The sequence below is a fragment of the Ambystoma mexicanum genome, chromosome 1q (genome assembly GCF_040938575.1).
Source record: "Ambystoma mexicanum isolate Mex_15411 chromosome 1q, UKY_AmexF1_1, whole genome shotgun sequence".
NCBI classification, from domain to species: Eukaryota; Metazoa; Chordata; class Amphibia; order Caudata; family Ambystomatidae; genus Ambystoma; species Ambystoma mexicanum.
In genome coordinates, this window is record NC_090922.1 from 304,747,292 (window position 1) to 304,763,485 (window position 16,194).

Below are 16,194 nucleotides of genomic sequence, written 5' to 3' on the forward strand. Positions count from 1 at the left end.
AAACGCCCATGCAAACCAAATTAAGCCTCCTCAAAAGCAAAATACTAGCCACTAAACAAGCCCTACCCAGTAGGCATATCCCTATCCCATCACCCGCCCCGGATCCCCCCCTACCCTTCTCCTTCAAACCCATCCAAGAAAAAGACATCATCAACATTATGAGGAACATCAAGCCCTCTAACTGCAAAGGTGATGCATGCCCAGCCTCCATTATCAAAGACTGCACGGAAGCGCTAGCGCCCTTCCTAACAGCCTTTGTGAATGCCTCCTTTACCACAGGGAAAGTCCCCGCCTCCCTCAAGGAAGCTTGGGTCCGCCCTCTTTTGAAAAAACCAACTCTCGATCCCACCTCCCCCAACAACTACAGACCTATCACCACTGTCCCATTCCTCCTCAAAATATTGGACAAAGCAGCCTACTTGCAGGTCCAGCACTTCATTGAAGAGAACAAACTCCTTGGACTCCGCCAATCTGGCTTCCGCCCCAGACACGGGACCAAAACCGCCCTACTTGACTTGAAAAACCAAATGGACGATGCTAGGGACATGGGTAAACCAGCACTTCTCCTACTCCTTGACCTATCCGCGGCATTCGACCTCGTGGATCATGGCGTCCTATGCCACCACCTTTCCTCCACCGCCAAATACTCCCCAGAGGCCACAGCTTGGATCACCTCCTTCTTACAAGACAGAACCATGCAAGTATTCTCTGACCTAGCCGCCGCATCACCAACTATTATACTTTGTGGTGTACCCCAAGGCTCTTGTCTCTCCCCCACCCTGTACAACATCTTCACACGACCCCTCTTCCTCATCCTCGACGCTATGGGCATCTCATACACCAACTACGCCGACGACACCCAGATCCTCCTCACTCTCACAGGTAACTATGACACCGACTCCCTGACCCTCAACAACCTCTACAACACCATCCAAGCTTGGATGGCTGACAACGGACTATGCCTCAACTCTGACAAGACAGAACTCCTCCTGGTAGGTTCCCCCGACACGCTAAAAAACCTAGATGCCCAATTCAGCCACTTCACCATTGACTCCATTAAAATCCCGGTCTCCGATTCTGTCAAAACTCTGGGAGTCTACCTGGACTCCAGCCTATCCATGGATAGACAAGTCAACGCAATAGCATCCGCAGCTGCATATCATGCTAAACTTATCAACGCAATCAGGCCCTTTCTATCCAAAGAGAACTGCACCAACATAGCCAGAGCCATCACCGGCTCCAGGCTAGACTACTACAATGTACTCTTTCTAGGAACCTCCAACAAAAACTTAGAGAGACTACAAGTAATACAGAACAATGCTCTCCGGGCAGCCCAAGGCATTGCTAAAAGAGAACACATCTCTGAAGCCAGAAAACTAGCCCTCTGGCTCCCAATAAAGGAAAGGATTGTATTCAAAGCCCTGACACTGACCCACAAGTGCATTCACTTCACTGCTCCTGCATACCTTTCTCAAAGGATCCACCCTGTCTCCACTACCAGGCCAACCAGATCCCCGTACACCAACATGCTCTCTGTGCCACTAGTAAAAAGAGTAAAAGCGGGTGGATCCAGCTTCCCCTATCTCGCGCCCACCCACTGGAATGCCCTACCTCCACTATCCGTGGCGAGGACTCCCTCACCACCTTCCGCAAAACACTGAAAACTACCCTCTTCACATAAGGACCGACACATCAGCACGAATACTTATCATATATGTTTGTAATATATGACCAAATGCAATATTTGTAACAACAGTATGATTTCTTGTACTATTCATAATGTCTCAACAATCACTATCATATGTACCATGTAACTAAGTTATTGCAAGTAACAGCGCCTCAATGCCCCTGGGCTGCTTGCGCGCTATATAAATATAAATAAATAAATAAATAAAAATTCCTTAATGTCATCCCTTGCCCGGCCACATTCTGTAATGTGCTGTGTCAACAGCCCTGTCAGCCCCCTCTGCCGCTTCTGAATTGCCCTGATCCCCTCTTGGCTAGTCGGGACAGTGGTGGATGTGTGAGGGTTTTCCAACATGGTTTGTTCCTCATGCACACTTGGCGTGGGGGTGAAACCCCCGGGCTATGAATCCCCAGGAGACAGCCCATGCATGCTGCTGTTGTGCAAGCTGAATGGGGAGAGTTGTGGTGATTGCAGGGGGCCTGTGGTAGTTGCCTGTGGTAGTTGTGCCATGCGGCAGAACATCTGCCTCATCATCCGACACAGCTGCTGTGGAAGCTGTCTCCCCCACTGTGCTGCTGGCAGCCGATGCAGTGGCTTCTGACACTGGCTCCTCTGTGCTGGCGGCTGGTGTGGGTGTTGTGGTGGGGGGCGTAGTGCACATTGGTGCTGTGGCCTCTGGGGTTTTCTTGCCCTTCTGCAGTAGTGCAGGTTGGCCTCTTCCCCTTGATGTTGAGGGGCGGTGTTCTCCCTCCATGCCCCTGGCCTTCTTTTGTGGTGTAGCATCATCCTCCCTAGTGTCCCGGTCATCGCTGTCTGAATGCGTGCCTGTTGGGGACCAATAGAGGGAGAGGGTCAGTGATGGGTCTATAGGCATCAGGCATGCATTGGGGTGGCTGCATTCATATGGAATAGCAGTTGATTGACATTGGGGTAGTGACATACGGGTTGCTTGGCTTTTGGGTGGGTGATGCATGGAAGCGTCTGGGTTGAAACATATATGGGGTGCATCATGCATGTGGACAAGATGGTGCTGTGCACTGCCTGTAGGAAGTCTTGTATATATGTGTCTGGTGGACCCTGCTCTATATCATTGCACTGTCAGTTCAGGTGGACATCATCGTGTTGGTATTTGCATTGTTTCATTTGGGACACCTACCTGCATCAGCCGATGACTGGGCTCCTCGCTCCATGTCCCCCACTCCCTCAATTGCCTCCATCCCTATGGTGCTTGCGCAGATCTCCTCCCAGGGTTGCAACTTGATGGGGGAGTCCGCACCTCCTCCTGTCGCCATCCCCAGCTGGCGGTTGGCAGAGAGGATGCTCTGCACGCGTAAACGCAGATCGTCCCAGCACTTCCAGACATCTTTAGGAGTGCAGGGTGTGGTGCCAACGGCACTTACTTTCTGCACAATCTCCGCCCATATTTGCTTCTTCCACTGCACTGCAGAGCGGGACATGTCGGAGGAGAAGATGACATCGGCATGTTCTTGCAGCGTCTCCGCCAGCATGGTCAACTCCTCTTGGGAGAAGTGCTCCTTGCGCAGGCGCTCTGTGCTTTTTTTGAGTGCTTTGGGCATGGTAAGATGCAGCAGGTAGTGGTGGAGGTGGGTAGAGGTGTGTTGGTCAGATGGCTCCTGGTTGTGGGGATGGCAATAGATTGTATTTTTAAAGATGGCCACCGTGCTCTTTCCGGTTCCTGTGCGATGATGCTACTTCCGGTTCTGCTTATGCGGTCACCACTAATAACGGTCACTGCTAATAGCAGACACGGCTAATGCTGATGGCTTGGATGGCGGTGGAGTTATATGCGCTTTTTGCTATGCCGGTAAGGGGGATTTTTTGCCCTTTTACGGCATGGTGGTGGGGTCATTACCGGCATGGCACAAAGCTTGTGCCCGCAAAGTCATAATAGGCTGCTTTTAGTGGTCTATTGCCAGCACGGACATGGTAGTTGCTCCATGCCGTAATGACCGGTACCTATGCCAAGCTCGTAATGAGGCCCCAAATCCCTTATCAATTGTGCTTATTTTTATATGTGTAAAATGAAAAGACTTTAAAGTGAAATTAAACCAACCCAGTACTGGAGTTAAGTAACTGCTTGTTTCTGATTGGACAGTGGCCTGACAGTGCTAGCCTGGGAAAGATTTACATTTCAGCTTGACACTCAACTGCTACAGAAAGACTTAAGTGATGCTAATGGTTCCTGCATATTGACAAGAAAGAGCACAATGAGACCTCATTAGACATTCGTCTGGGGCTGAGCCAAGAACAATGGCAAGCTGCCCAACTGATCTCTGCAGGGGGGCTTTCCTCTCCAGGAAGGGAACACACCTCCCTTATCAAAGGACTATGACAGCTGTTACCTGTGAAAGGGGAGTTGCAAAGGAGAAAAAAAAAACTGCTGGAACTTTTTGCTGTTTCAATCACTATATTTTGAAGCTCTTTAACTGTGCAACCTAAAGGAAGATAAATCTGAAAATTGGTAGTAAACCTAATTTTACGCTTTTGCTTTTAAGACATTGATGACATCTGTAACACTTAAGGAACCTAAGTGGCGAACAAAAATCCTTATTGTAGCAGAACTATCAATGTTGCAAGCCTAAAATTGTATGTACATGATCCACCCAGAGATGTACCGAATTAGAAATTATTAATCCAAACTGATTGAGAAATGTCCATAAAAAGAGAAAGACAGCTCGCACAGAGATGGGGATTGAATATGAATATAGCCCATCAAATATGAAATGTATATGTCCGATTTTATTAGGGAACATAATTTTAGAAATGTACCTTTGTGCAAAAGTTAAATTTTGGTTCCAATCAATGTCGGAGTTTGTAAATCGCATCATAAAGATGCCAGCTATGTTCAGACCACCAACCAGGACAAGGCAAGTGCCTGCAGCCACTCACAGCCGTGGGGCATGTTTTGAAATTCTGCCCACACCATAAACTTAGGTGTGGTATTTGATAGTATAAATGTAGGAATTTCACAACACATAGGACACACTGCTTCCTGAAACCCATCCAGATTCCTACGCAGCACTTTGTTCTTGACTTCTTCATCTTGTCCAGAACTCCATCTTGCAGCTAACTGCAGATTTCTTTGCAGAATCCAGGCATTAGCATTGCTTAACTCTTTTTAGCTAGGCCCAAATTCAACCATCTTAAAACTTAAAAGAATAATACTGATTCAGCTCGGCTTGCTACCATTAAGGCTTGCTCGCTGAAACCTGCATTCTAATAATCTACTGTGTCCAGTGACCAGATGGGCCCATCCCAATCCAGTCTGAGGTGCAGTCCGAAATTGACCAGAACCGCGCCACTGATCCAATCCCTCCAGAAGTGCCCTGCTGCCGGTAGACCTGACCCGATCCGATGTTCAGAACTTTGACGGTCCAATTTTAATTACAAGGGACTGTAAGTATTAATAGGATGAACAGTGACCCCTAGTATATTTGCATTGTCTTATCCCATATTGAACCCATCCCATCTTTAATTCAGAACCTTAGTATTATCAGAACCATTCTTGCGCTGATTTTCTCTCATTTGTATTCCAAAAACCATAAGTCCTCAGCGATTTTGAGTTACTAAAGTAGATCCCAGAAAGAAATAAGATTATCCACCACGTGAAGGGTTATGCTGGCCACGTAGCTGTGAAAATTCATGTGTGGCATTCTCTTTTTCATAGTCATAATATAGTGTAATCAAACCAATCTTTCATTTTCAAAACCGCATTTCTGTTTTCATTTTCGCGCCTATTTTGCAAAAACATCTCTCACTAAAACCTCTATAACTTCTTCAATTTTAAAGATAGAAACAAAATTTCAATTTTGCTGATACCTAAGACCCTTAGCTACATCCACAAACAAAAACCGCATTGTTTTTACCCCGTTTTTCACAAATATTGTATATTGAAATTTTGCCGCGATTTGACATTTTAGTAAAAGTTTACACGCGTCTTTTTCCCCTTCAAAGTGTTTCCTCCATCCCATCCTGCTCTAAAGTGTGTACTGTTTTTCATCTTATAGGTCCTGTGTGTTAGGACTTGTTTAGAGTTGTTTTTCTAAGAATTTTTATCCATTTAAGAATTTTGACCATTTTGCAGTATTTTACAAAGCCTTTTTCACCTGTCATTTTAAAAGCGTAATTTTCCAAAAATGTTTTTCTCTTTTGTTTGGGGAGGGAAGATTGCATTTAAACTCAAGACATCATCTTTCATTCCTGAATACCGGCTAATTAACTTCCATTTGTGTAGGATTGCTCAGTTGTACATTAAGAATTTTTGCAGGGGGAAATATTAACCTAAAAGCTATCTGTTCACAAACCAAAACTGTTCTTTTTCCTGTGTTTCTCTGCATCAGTATAAATGAATTCAATTGCTTTTTTTTTATTGTATTGTCACCCCTTGGTGATTGTAGCCCCATATATATATATATATATATATATATATTTTATTAAAATGCATTTGTGATTTGATATTAAAATAAATAAATACATATTTACCTTTACAAATTAGCCTGATTCGGTGTGACCTGGGGAGTATTTTGAGACAGTGTGATATGAGTGGTATATCATTCAGAATATTGATCTTATAGACACAAATAAAAAAGGGTTTTATTGCGCACTACATGCTAGCCGAGACCTGGGTGTGTGCCTGATTGAAATCCTTAACACTAACATTCAGTCAGTGTCAGGTATCTCACTATATTGATGGCAAATGCAAAGAAGGTGAAAGATTGTATTGTTTAAATGATATAAAGACTATATGGCGGAAACAATTTCTAGAGCTGTATGTACTTAAACTACATAATTTTGTTTTTCCTGCGCACAGTAACAAACAGAAAAATACAGCTGAAAGTTATAATGCTATCAAAAAGATGTGTGGAGTGTCTGGTGGAGTCCCAAAATAAGATCAGGGGTGCATTTCCAAAGGAACACTTCATCACTTCATCCAATGCCAGGCCCTCCAGCTTAATCGCATTATGAAGCAGGCTGTATCACAGGTCTATATAGTGAGAGTCTTCTATGCAGGTCTGTCTGACAATCACTATATTGTAATAGAACAGATAACACCTAATACAATGTTTCAAACTATTTGATCAGTGAGGTTTAAGGTCAGTGCAGTAGTTGGGGTTTGTGGGCTTCTCCAAACATTGGGAGACTTCAGATTCTTCTGCTTCCTCCTCTTGCTGCATGATATAAAGCCGCATGTTGACACTCTGTGCTGCAATCAGCTGCATAAGTAATGCTATATGCATTTATGCAGAACGCGACGGCAAACCTTGTCAGTAGTATGGTGTGTGAATTCACAGATCATTTCAATTTTACACTGACACAATTTAGAAATGAATCCTCTGGTATGATTTTCAGAATCCACACTCGAATGGTGTTTTCAACTTTTTTCATTATTAAAGACACATTTGATTTTAACCATTTATATGTCTACTCTGTGAGCAAAGCTCGGCTGTGGAAGGGCTGTGTATTCTTGTCAGACAACCGGCCTATGCCAGCCAGATGGATAGGAAACTGAAAAGTTATGTTTATCTTTTGATCCTTTGTGAGTTTGGGTAACACTTGTCTCCAGCAGGAAAGCCCCTCAGCAGGAGCTGTCCTGGCAAACAGAAAAAAAGGCACGCCCTGAACAGAATTAGTGGTCTGATACATTGGTGTTGCATACCAAAGGTCCTATGATCCTAAGGGTCTGAGAAGGGTGTGCGAGTAGTGTAGTCAGTGGGAGCTCAGCTCTGTTTCTCTCTGTGTCTCTCCTTCCTTCCTGTGCCCTCCACTTCCTTTAGCACAAAGCATGTTGAGTATCATGAAAGAAAGCAAAGACCATTCATCACAAGGAAAGGAATTGGACCCCTTAAAGCAGACTTGGCTTTGCCCAATCCCCTGTGAATTCATTTGGCCCTGTTTTGGGAGAGTTGATCTTTCCAGATCCCTCCACAAGTGAGGTGAAGATTGAGTGTTCCAAGCTCTACTCCGTACCACTCCCATTGCACATTGGGGGTGACCTGCTGCTGAAGCAAGGCCTGCCTTTCTGTCCTCTAGACCAGTACACAGGACCTCATGGACACTTGGGGAAGTACAGTTATTGGCCAGGCTACCCTGTTAGAACAACAAGAATAAGGACTATATGGACTATATATTATGCCTGAGCCCCTGGATCGGGACTCACAACAACAAGAGAGCCAAAAACACAGGATCCCTGTTTTCTGCTGTCAAATTGCTCTGAGAAATCTTCAAACCAACAGGGCCCACCAGTGGCACTCTCTCGACCTATGAACCTCTGCTTATTGAACTTTTGAACCAGCTCGATCCTGCACCGTACCAAGCCGAGCCCTCACCTGTTCGGCTTGAATGTCTCATTCATCTGTGGACCTCAATTCGAACTACTTAAATTATGGAACCAAGCATCGATCCAAAACTATGGTTGTTAATGCCTTGAACCGGCTTGACATTGAATCGTTGCCTCGTATAACCAAACATCAGACCATCAGGATCACAGTTTCGACCCTTCAGTGCATCTCAACTCAAACTGATAGAGTGTCACTCGTCGAATCCAGCCAGCAATAACCACTCAAACTGGCCTAAGCCTCAAACTGAGCCTTGGGAGCCCTCCGAACTGCATCACTTGAATGCCACCTTGGAGCTGCTCTGAGCTACCACTTCAAACCGACTAGATGCCTCCTCCTCGCTTGGACTTACTCGACTTAGCACATCCTACTTGGTTCAACCCACTCAAATAATGGTAAGAAGCCTGGTTCGGTGCCATCTGTCAAACAGAAAAGGTACTGTTGGAAGGCCTCTGCCCCCCATTCCACTTTAGTTGACATTCGAGACTAGTAAGCCATCCTTTTTAACACCTTTTTCACAATGACACATTTCTTTTTCCTTCCTGCTGAGTGTCCTCAGCGCTTGTATCTTTACGTTCTGCATTTTTCCATCTTCCTTTAAAGTTTCTGTCTTCCTTTAAAGTGATGGGTTTTTGATAGTCTTTTTACTTGTTAGTTGTGCATTGGTGTGTTTAAAGTTCATATTTTTATAGAACATTTACTGGACATTCCTTTATTTGAGCTGTTGTTCTATTACTGTTTGGGTTGCTACCATTTCACATTCGTGCTTCCCTTAATAATGTAGCCTGTCCTTGGTCCACAATACGACATTAAGTAAAGAAGCTATATCTCTTATCTTTGCCTGTTTCACCTTTATGATTGTGTTCACTCTTGTTTTTTAGAAGTGTACGGGCTCAGTGGACGGTTTAGCCACTACTCATCCTTGAACTCCTGTGGGTCTGAAGTCATTTAGTCACATTGCCTTCTTCTTTCTTTCTTGTTCCAGGTCACCTGGTGAAGATGGGATATGGACATTGCATGCCTAACTATACAAAAATGAGAATCCTTGCCACCTTTTGGATTCTACTAAGTGTTAGTGTGGTTTATAGACTATGCATTGTCTATTATTATACCAGACAGCAGGCAACTGCATGCTTAAACTGTTCCAACTGTGACAAGGCACCAGCCTCTTCTGTACAGCCCACAATGAAAAAGATTGCTGATGGAATATGGACAATGGATTCAGGAGGCCGGCTAGGCAACCAAATGTTTGAGTATGCCAGTTTGTATGCTTTGGCCAAGATGAATGGGCATCAAGCTTATGTACTTCCAAATATGTTCGACTTTCTTGCTCCCCTCTTCAAAATTACTCTGCCACTTCCTTCTAATCAGGTGGCTGAGAATATCCATTGGATTAACTATGAACTGGGCTTATTTATGGATGACCGGCACAAACATATTGAAGGAAAATATATCAAATTATCTGGCTATCCTTTGTCATATACATACGTTGCTGACTTCAGAGAGGAAATCCGTAAAGAATTCACCATCCATGAATTCATCAGTAAAGAGGTTCAGGAATATCTATTCAAGGTAAAAAGCTCTCGTAAAAATGCAACGTTTATCGGGGTTCATGTTCGCCGAGGAGACTATGCAGCGTACATATTTAAATATTGGGGAGGAGTGATAGCGGATAAAGCTTATATGGACAGAGCCATTAGCTACTTCAGAAAAAAGTACAATGAGCCTGTCTTTTTGGTGGTCAGCAATGAGATGCAGTGGTGTAAGGAGAATATTGATGCCTCCAATGGGGATGTCTACTTTTCTGGGTATGGCATCGAATCATCTCCAGTAAAGGACTTTGCCCTTCTAGTGCACTGTAACCACTCCATCATGACCGTTGGCACCTTTAGCTTCTGGTCAAGTTTTCTGGTGGGAGGGGAAACTATCTACCTCAGTAACTTTTCAAAACCCCACACCTTCCATTATGATAAAATGTATCCTCCAGAATGGAAAGGGATTCATGGGGACCTTTCACCAAAGACACCATAAAAGAAATAACAAAACAGAAATAGCTGCTCAATTCTCTGTCATCACTCACTTTAGATTAAAGCGCTGTAGAAAAAACTAATTATTACGATGATGATTATTATTATTATTATTGTTATTATTATTATTAAGTCACCAAAAGGTTCATTAAAAACACTTTACAAAATGTTTAATTGTAAAACTAAGAAAGAGAGTGATGGAAGCATGACAGTCCTACTCACTCTGTCACCCTTCCAGGACATTAAATATAAAATAATGGAGAACATGTTTTGGTAAAGAAAACCAACCCAAATGTGAAGGTTTCATAACTTTGGAAAACTATCTAAGGGGAGGGGATTTACCAGCAAGACAAACATATTGAGATTGTGATCCAAGACATGCAGAGTGGTATGGCCACAAAATCTCCCTTAATTAGTCACAGTAAAGGAACACATCAATTTGAAATAGAAATGGCGAGTGGCTCAACTTGAGCAATGCAATGATAAATTAAAAAATCCGATGGGTACCCTCACACAACAAATTAAAAGAGCAAATACTTAAATATCTCAGTGTTAAAGACTGCTGGGATTTAGGATTGCACTAGTAATGTCACTGGTAAAAATGACAGCACTTGAGGTTTAGCAACCGCAACCTGCTTCTGCAAAAGTCTTTTCAGTGACTTTTAAGGACTTTGTGAGGATACATCTGTGTTTTTTTTTGTAGAGCATTCCTGCAATGTTGTTAATTTACAAGAGGTGTGTAATCAGTGTCTGAATATTAATTTACAAGAGGTGTGTAATCAGTGTCTGAATAAATATCAGATAATGATGTTATTGTTTTATTTGCTCTGAAATCACTGATGCCCAATGTAATCTGTCTTCTAAATTTGGTGTACTTTAGATCTCTGTTTTGAGATAACTGGTGGGAGCGGGGGAGGTAGGAGGTGTGAATGGAGAAGGGACATTTTTATACCCTCCTTATGACCATGTCTGTAGTTTTGCCTCACCCTGACCAACATTCACCAAACATGTTTTTTTTACCTTTCTAGTGGGTGTCTTAAAAGTGATGTATGTATTGTTCAATGGCATTGGGAATATTATCTCTATAATTGTTTTATTACTTATTGTGGTGTTTGTAATGACATAGATTGCAAGTAAATATTTTGAAAAAATAAAAATATGTACAGAATATATACTAGCGGTTTTCTCACCATACAGGACTCCCGAAAGCTAGGCATTCATCCACACTGTGAAGATTAGCTGCATAACATGTAACCCACTAACCAAAAAAGCTGAACATTTCTGCAGACTTAACTCACTCACAACCAACACAACCACCTCTCGCACTGCAAGCCACATTCACTTCACCACACTGCAACAACACATAAACCGCACCAACAGCACATGAGGACTGACATCGCTCCGATACTCGCAACTAAGCTTAGCGCATGGTGTATACCAAGATGAAGCTAACAACAGAACACCACATCTCTCACTATCCTACTCCCTCTTCACCCTACTAACCCATCTTGCCTTCTCGCTTGCACATCCACCAGAGCGCATGGGGACCGCCTCTGTTGGTGACGGTGCGCGGTACAAATAACTTTAACATTTAACATTTAACAGAACACAGCAAATAAAGAAGGAATGTGATAATATAATTAACCCACAACAATGACAGTGCAAACTTAATTCTTCATTTCCACGAGATAAGTCTTCAAAGTTCTGCCTGCTTTTGTTAGTGCATACCAATTCTTTGCTCTCCACTCTTAAATTCCTAAAGCTCTGATTTCAACCAAGATTAAGCAGTAACTAGCCAAGCTATGACTGTGGACACACATACAATTTGTCCTGCACATTTTATTTTATTTTTATCAAAATTACTGTTCAGTTGTCAGATTCGGACCCATGGCCACTACCTGTTATTGTGTTAAGAAAATGAAGCAACACCTTAAATTATTCTTGCAATTATAAACAACGAAATCAACTTCCCCATCAGTGCTTATTTTTTGGTCAGTGCAACTCAAATCAAATATTTTTCCAAACTGGTTTAGCTAAATATTTGTGGGGATGCTAGGAATTCATCTAGGAGTAGAGCAACATATTATGTAACCATCATTAAGAAATAATTGGCCCAAACAATGAGAGACTTTTTATTGCCCAGATTATGCCTACTTCTTTTGAAATGTCCTGGGGAAATTTTTTTTTTTTTGTCAGTGCACTGTATTACAGGATATACTCTTAGACTGTATATGTTTTTAGCTACTTAACTAAACTTTAGCCAGCAGAAAACATGCATAATTACGAAAAACATCTCTGTCTTGCAGATAAGGGCACTGCAGTCTTTGAGAGCAAGGTTTTGCTGCCCTGGTTCCAGAGATATGCAATAGTCTGATGTCAATATAGGCCCAAAAGTGTAATTCAAATGTGGGACTCGGCAGCCTTACTGTTCTGAGAAATCTTTTAATGTTCTGCTGCCCCTTTGTCTATGCACATTCCCAGACATAATGCCTGCTTGCAGTAACCTATAACAAATTATTGGGCATGGGCACTCTCTTTAACATAAATCCATTAACTTTTCATAAACACTGGGAATGATGGATTTATCTAGACATTGTGACCAATCCAAGGAATGTGTCCCTTCTCCTCAAGGGGAGCCACCCCTTTGGGGCTAGAGAGGTGAGCCCGCTATGCAAGACACTCCCTAGGGGGCAGGGCAAGTGGGATCTCCTTGGGGTTGACCCAGTTTCAGAAACTACTGCAAAATATTTCAGGTAATAGCATCCGATAAAACAGATGGGGTTCTGCTAGCATTCAGAAATGGGTTTGCTGTGAAATGTCTTGATGTAAAGGAAGACAGCCATATCTTTATTAATGTGAAATATGGAGCATCTCACATCACCCTAGCTAATATGTATATGCTCACAGTGCAGTACAAGATGGCTTTCTGTAAGCAGTGCTCTCTTGGTTAGAGGTGACATTATCCTCTTGGGGGATTTTAATTTAGCCTGGTCCCAAATATTTGACAGAAGTCATTTGGCCTTGCAAGGCATCTAAAGTGCTTCAAACCTCTATGAAGAGACTAAAACCTAGGGATGCTTGTAGACAGATTAGAGGCCAGGAAAAGGAGTTTAGCTTTTACTCGCATGTCCATAAAACGCTCTCAAGGATCGACTATGTTTGGCTATCTGTCCAATTATTGGAAAGGTTGGATGATGTAGACATAGGTAATATTTTCCTATCTGACCATGCACCGGTTCTAGTGAAGCTTAAACTCTACACTTTTAGGAATAGATTGTGGAGATGGAGCTTTCCGGCCAAGCTTCTTGAAGATCCTGTCCTCAATGAAAGGATTGAAAATGTAATCAATAACTATTTAAACAATCATTTGATATCCCTAAACTCTCCGGGTACTACCTGGGATGCATTTAAAGCAGTCACCAGAGGGGAACTTATCTCTGTTAAGGCACAAAGGGATAAACAGATGAGACATCTAGAGCAAGAGCTAGGAACAGACTTAGGAGGGATCAAATAGGCTTTGGAGGTGAACCAATCTAGATCAAATGTAAGGTCTGTAGTAGGGTGAACGGTCAATTGGATTTGCTGAGGTCTAATTCGGCAGTGAAAGCCCTACCATACACTAGATAGAAATATGACATACTAGCTAACAGAGCAGACACATTACTGGCCAGATCTCTTAGACAGCAAAAAGGCTTGAGAACAAAGAAGGCATTGAGGAACTCCAGAGGAGATACGATCACAAAGTCTGATGATATAAGGATCGAATGTTCTAAATATTATGAGGATCTTTGCACTTCAGACTCCCCTCCAGCAAATATCTAAAATGAATACCTGGAGAATTTGTCCCTACCAAAAATCTCTCCATTGGATCAAGACGGTTACACTCAGAAATAACAGAGGTAGAGGTTTTAGTGTTCATATGCAATCTACCAGGAAACAAATCCCCCGGCCCTGGTGGATTTCCAGCCATATTTTATAAAACTTTTAGAATAATTCTGATTCCCAAATTGGCTAGTCAATTTAACATGTTCTGCTCCTCGGGGCACATTGCACCCTCAATGGAAGGGGCAAAGGTAGCCCTTATTCGGAACCAAATAAAGATCCCTCCTCATGTGGTTCATACTGCCATATAGCTTTAATCAACCCAGATGCAAAAATGTATTGAAAGGTGCTGGCCAACAGGCTAGACCCTTTAATCCACAACCTGATTGGACTGGATCAATCCAGATTTGTGAGAAATCAACAAACCTTTGACCACAAAAGAAGTGTTACCCATCTTGAAAAGAAAGTGGCAAAGGTTGGTACCCCTGCTCTCCTCCTAGCTCAAGACACCAGGAAGGCATTATTTTATCTAGTAAAATGGTCCTTTCTATTTATCACCCAACAGCATATGGGCTTTGAGCATTCCTTCATACGGATAGTGAGAGCTAATAACGTGGCACCCTCAATATGCCTACTGGTCAACAAAGACCTCTTACACAGTGTTAAGCTCATGAGAGGTACGAATCAGAGTTTTCCCTTCTCTCCACTCTTTTTCACAATCATCCCGGTGCCATTCTCGTTTGAGAACAATGATAGATGTTAGAGGAGTCCCAGTTGGAGGCCAGGACCATACGGTCTTTGCTTTTGCAAACAATATGCTTTTGACCCTAACCAACATGGTTAGCTCTTTGGCAGCAATTGCTAGGTAGCTTAATGCTTTTGGGGAGGTGGCAGGGCTAAAGGTGATTCTGGATAAGTCATAGATGCTTAACCTCTCTGTATATGGGATGTCCTTCAAACTAAATTTCCTCACCCTTTAAGTGGACAACTAAATACTACCACTGCATACTACTTGTGGGTAAAGTTAAGGAGGACCCTTCAAGATGGGGTCCCTTGTATATTTCATGGATGGGAAGGATTGCCACAATTAAAATAGTTGTCCTTCTGAGAGTCCTCTACTATTTTCAGGCATTGCCCATCTGTAATGCGTGCATGAACATAATCTAAAATATGGCGCTGGTGGGTGGCCATTTTGGACATTCACTTCCAAACCGCAATGAAAGTCTATGTTTTTGTGAGCTCAGTTAGAAGGCAGACATGAATTCTGCAACAATTGCAATATTATATAATGAAACAGAGGAGCTCACTATGAAGGATAGTTGTATTGTTCGCACATGGACGAGCCGAGAAGGGAGTCAGAGATGTGCAGGTGCATTGATTAGGGGTGCTGGGAACAAGTGTGTGGGAGACAAACTGGGTTTTTCCACTACTGTCTGGATTTTTCCACTATTTGCCTCTCATGCTTGTTGTCTGACCTTTGGCTGGGGACAGTTTTGCAACCTAGAAGGAGCAGGGATGTGTCCCCCATAAGAAGAGAGGTATCCTGATGGTAGGGAGAGAATTGGAACCCCGGGTGATGAAGTCTGGCTGAGAGTGAGGACGCTCCGCTCCAGACCCCTTTAGAATGTGTGATCTCTCTGCCTACCTCCCTTGGGATTGGGTAGTGTTGTTGTGGCTGCGATGAAGTTTTCTTCTGCAACTGCACTAATGGTGATGTAAACCCTTTGTAACTATTCTTGTTTGTGTGTGTTGATGTATAACAAATTGTATGTATGACCAATTGTATTTACTCCAATAGTGATCTGTACGTCTATAGTATATTAAAGAAGGGCCTGTAAAGAGCCATTATATTCCAATTGGTGGTCTAAGTGTCTATTATTGCCTTCCTCAGTCCAAGAACTTTAGGTCTGTGTAATAGGGTGAGTAGCTCTGGTGTGATTACACGTGTGTAATGAAGAGGGAGGCAGTGTGTGTAAATACAATGTGTACTTTATTCTTATAATTATTGTTATTTTAAATCAACACATATATAAAGAAGTAAAAGGTATTGAGCCCCACGATACGGCTCCTTTCTCCTGCTCTCTTCGCCAACCATCTCCCCACTCATCCGCGTTTTAACTTTTCATAACCCGCATTCCAGACACGGGTTGTCACTGCTCGTGCCGTATGACAGGTGCTTCCAGACCCATGCTACACATCCTCCTCTCTTTACAGATGACCAAAATGTACAACTATCGTCTTCCTCAGCTACATACATATTCAGACAGTCACAGTGGTTTACAGTAGAATCTTCCACAACGTG

At 42.9% G+C, this 16,194-nt stretch overlaps 1 long non-coding RNA gene across 1 annotated transcript in view; it reads left to right on the forward strand.

Annotated features, from left to right (window-relative positions):
• LOC138527622 (uncharacterized) overlaps window positions 1-15,748 on the forward strand; it is a 113,801-nt gene extending 98,053 nt beyond the window's left edge. The window contains exon 4 of the long non-coding RNA XR_011283960.1: window positions 9,029-15,748. This is a non-coding gene — a long non-coding RNA (uncharacterized lncRNA). The remainder of the gene's footprint in view (window positions 1-9,028) is intronic.
• Window positions 15,749-16,194: the final 446 nt, after the last annotated feature.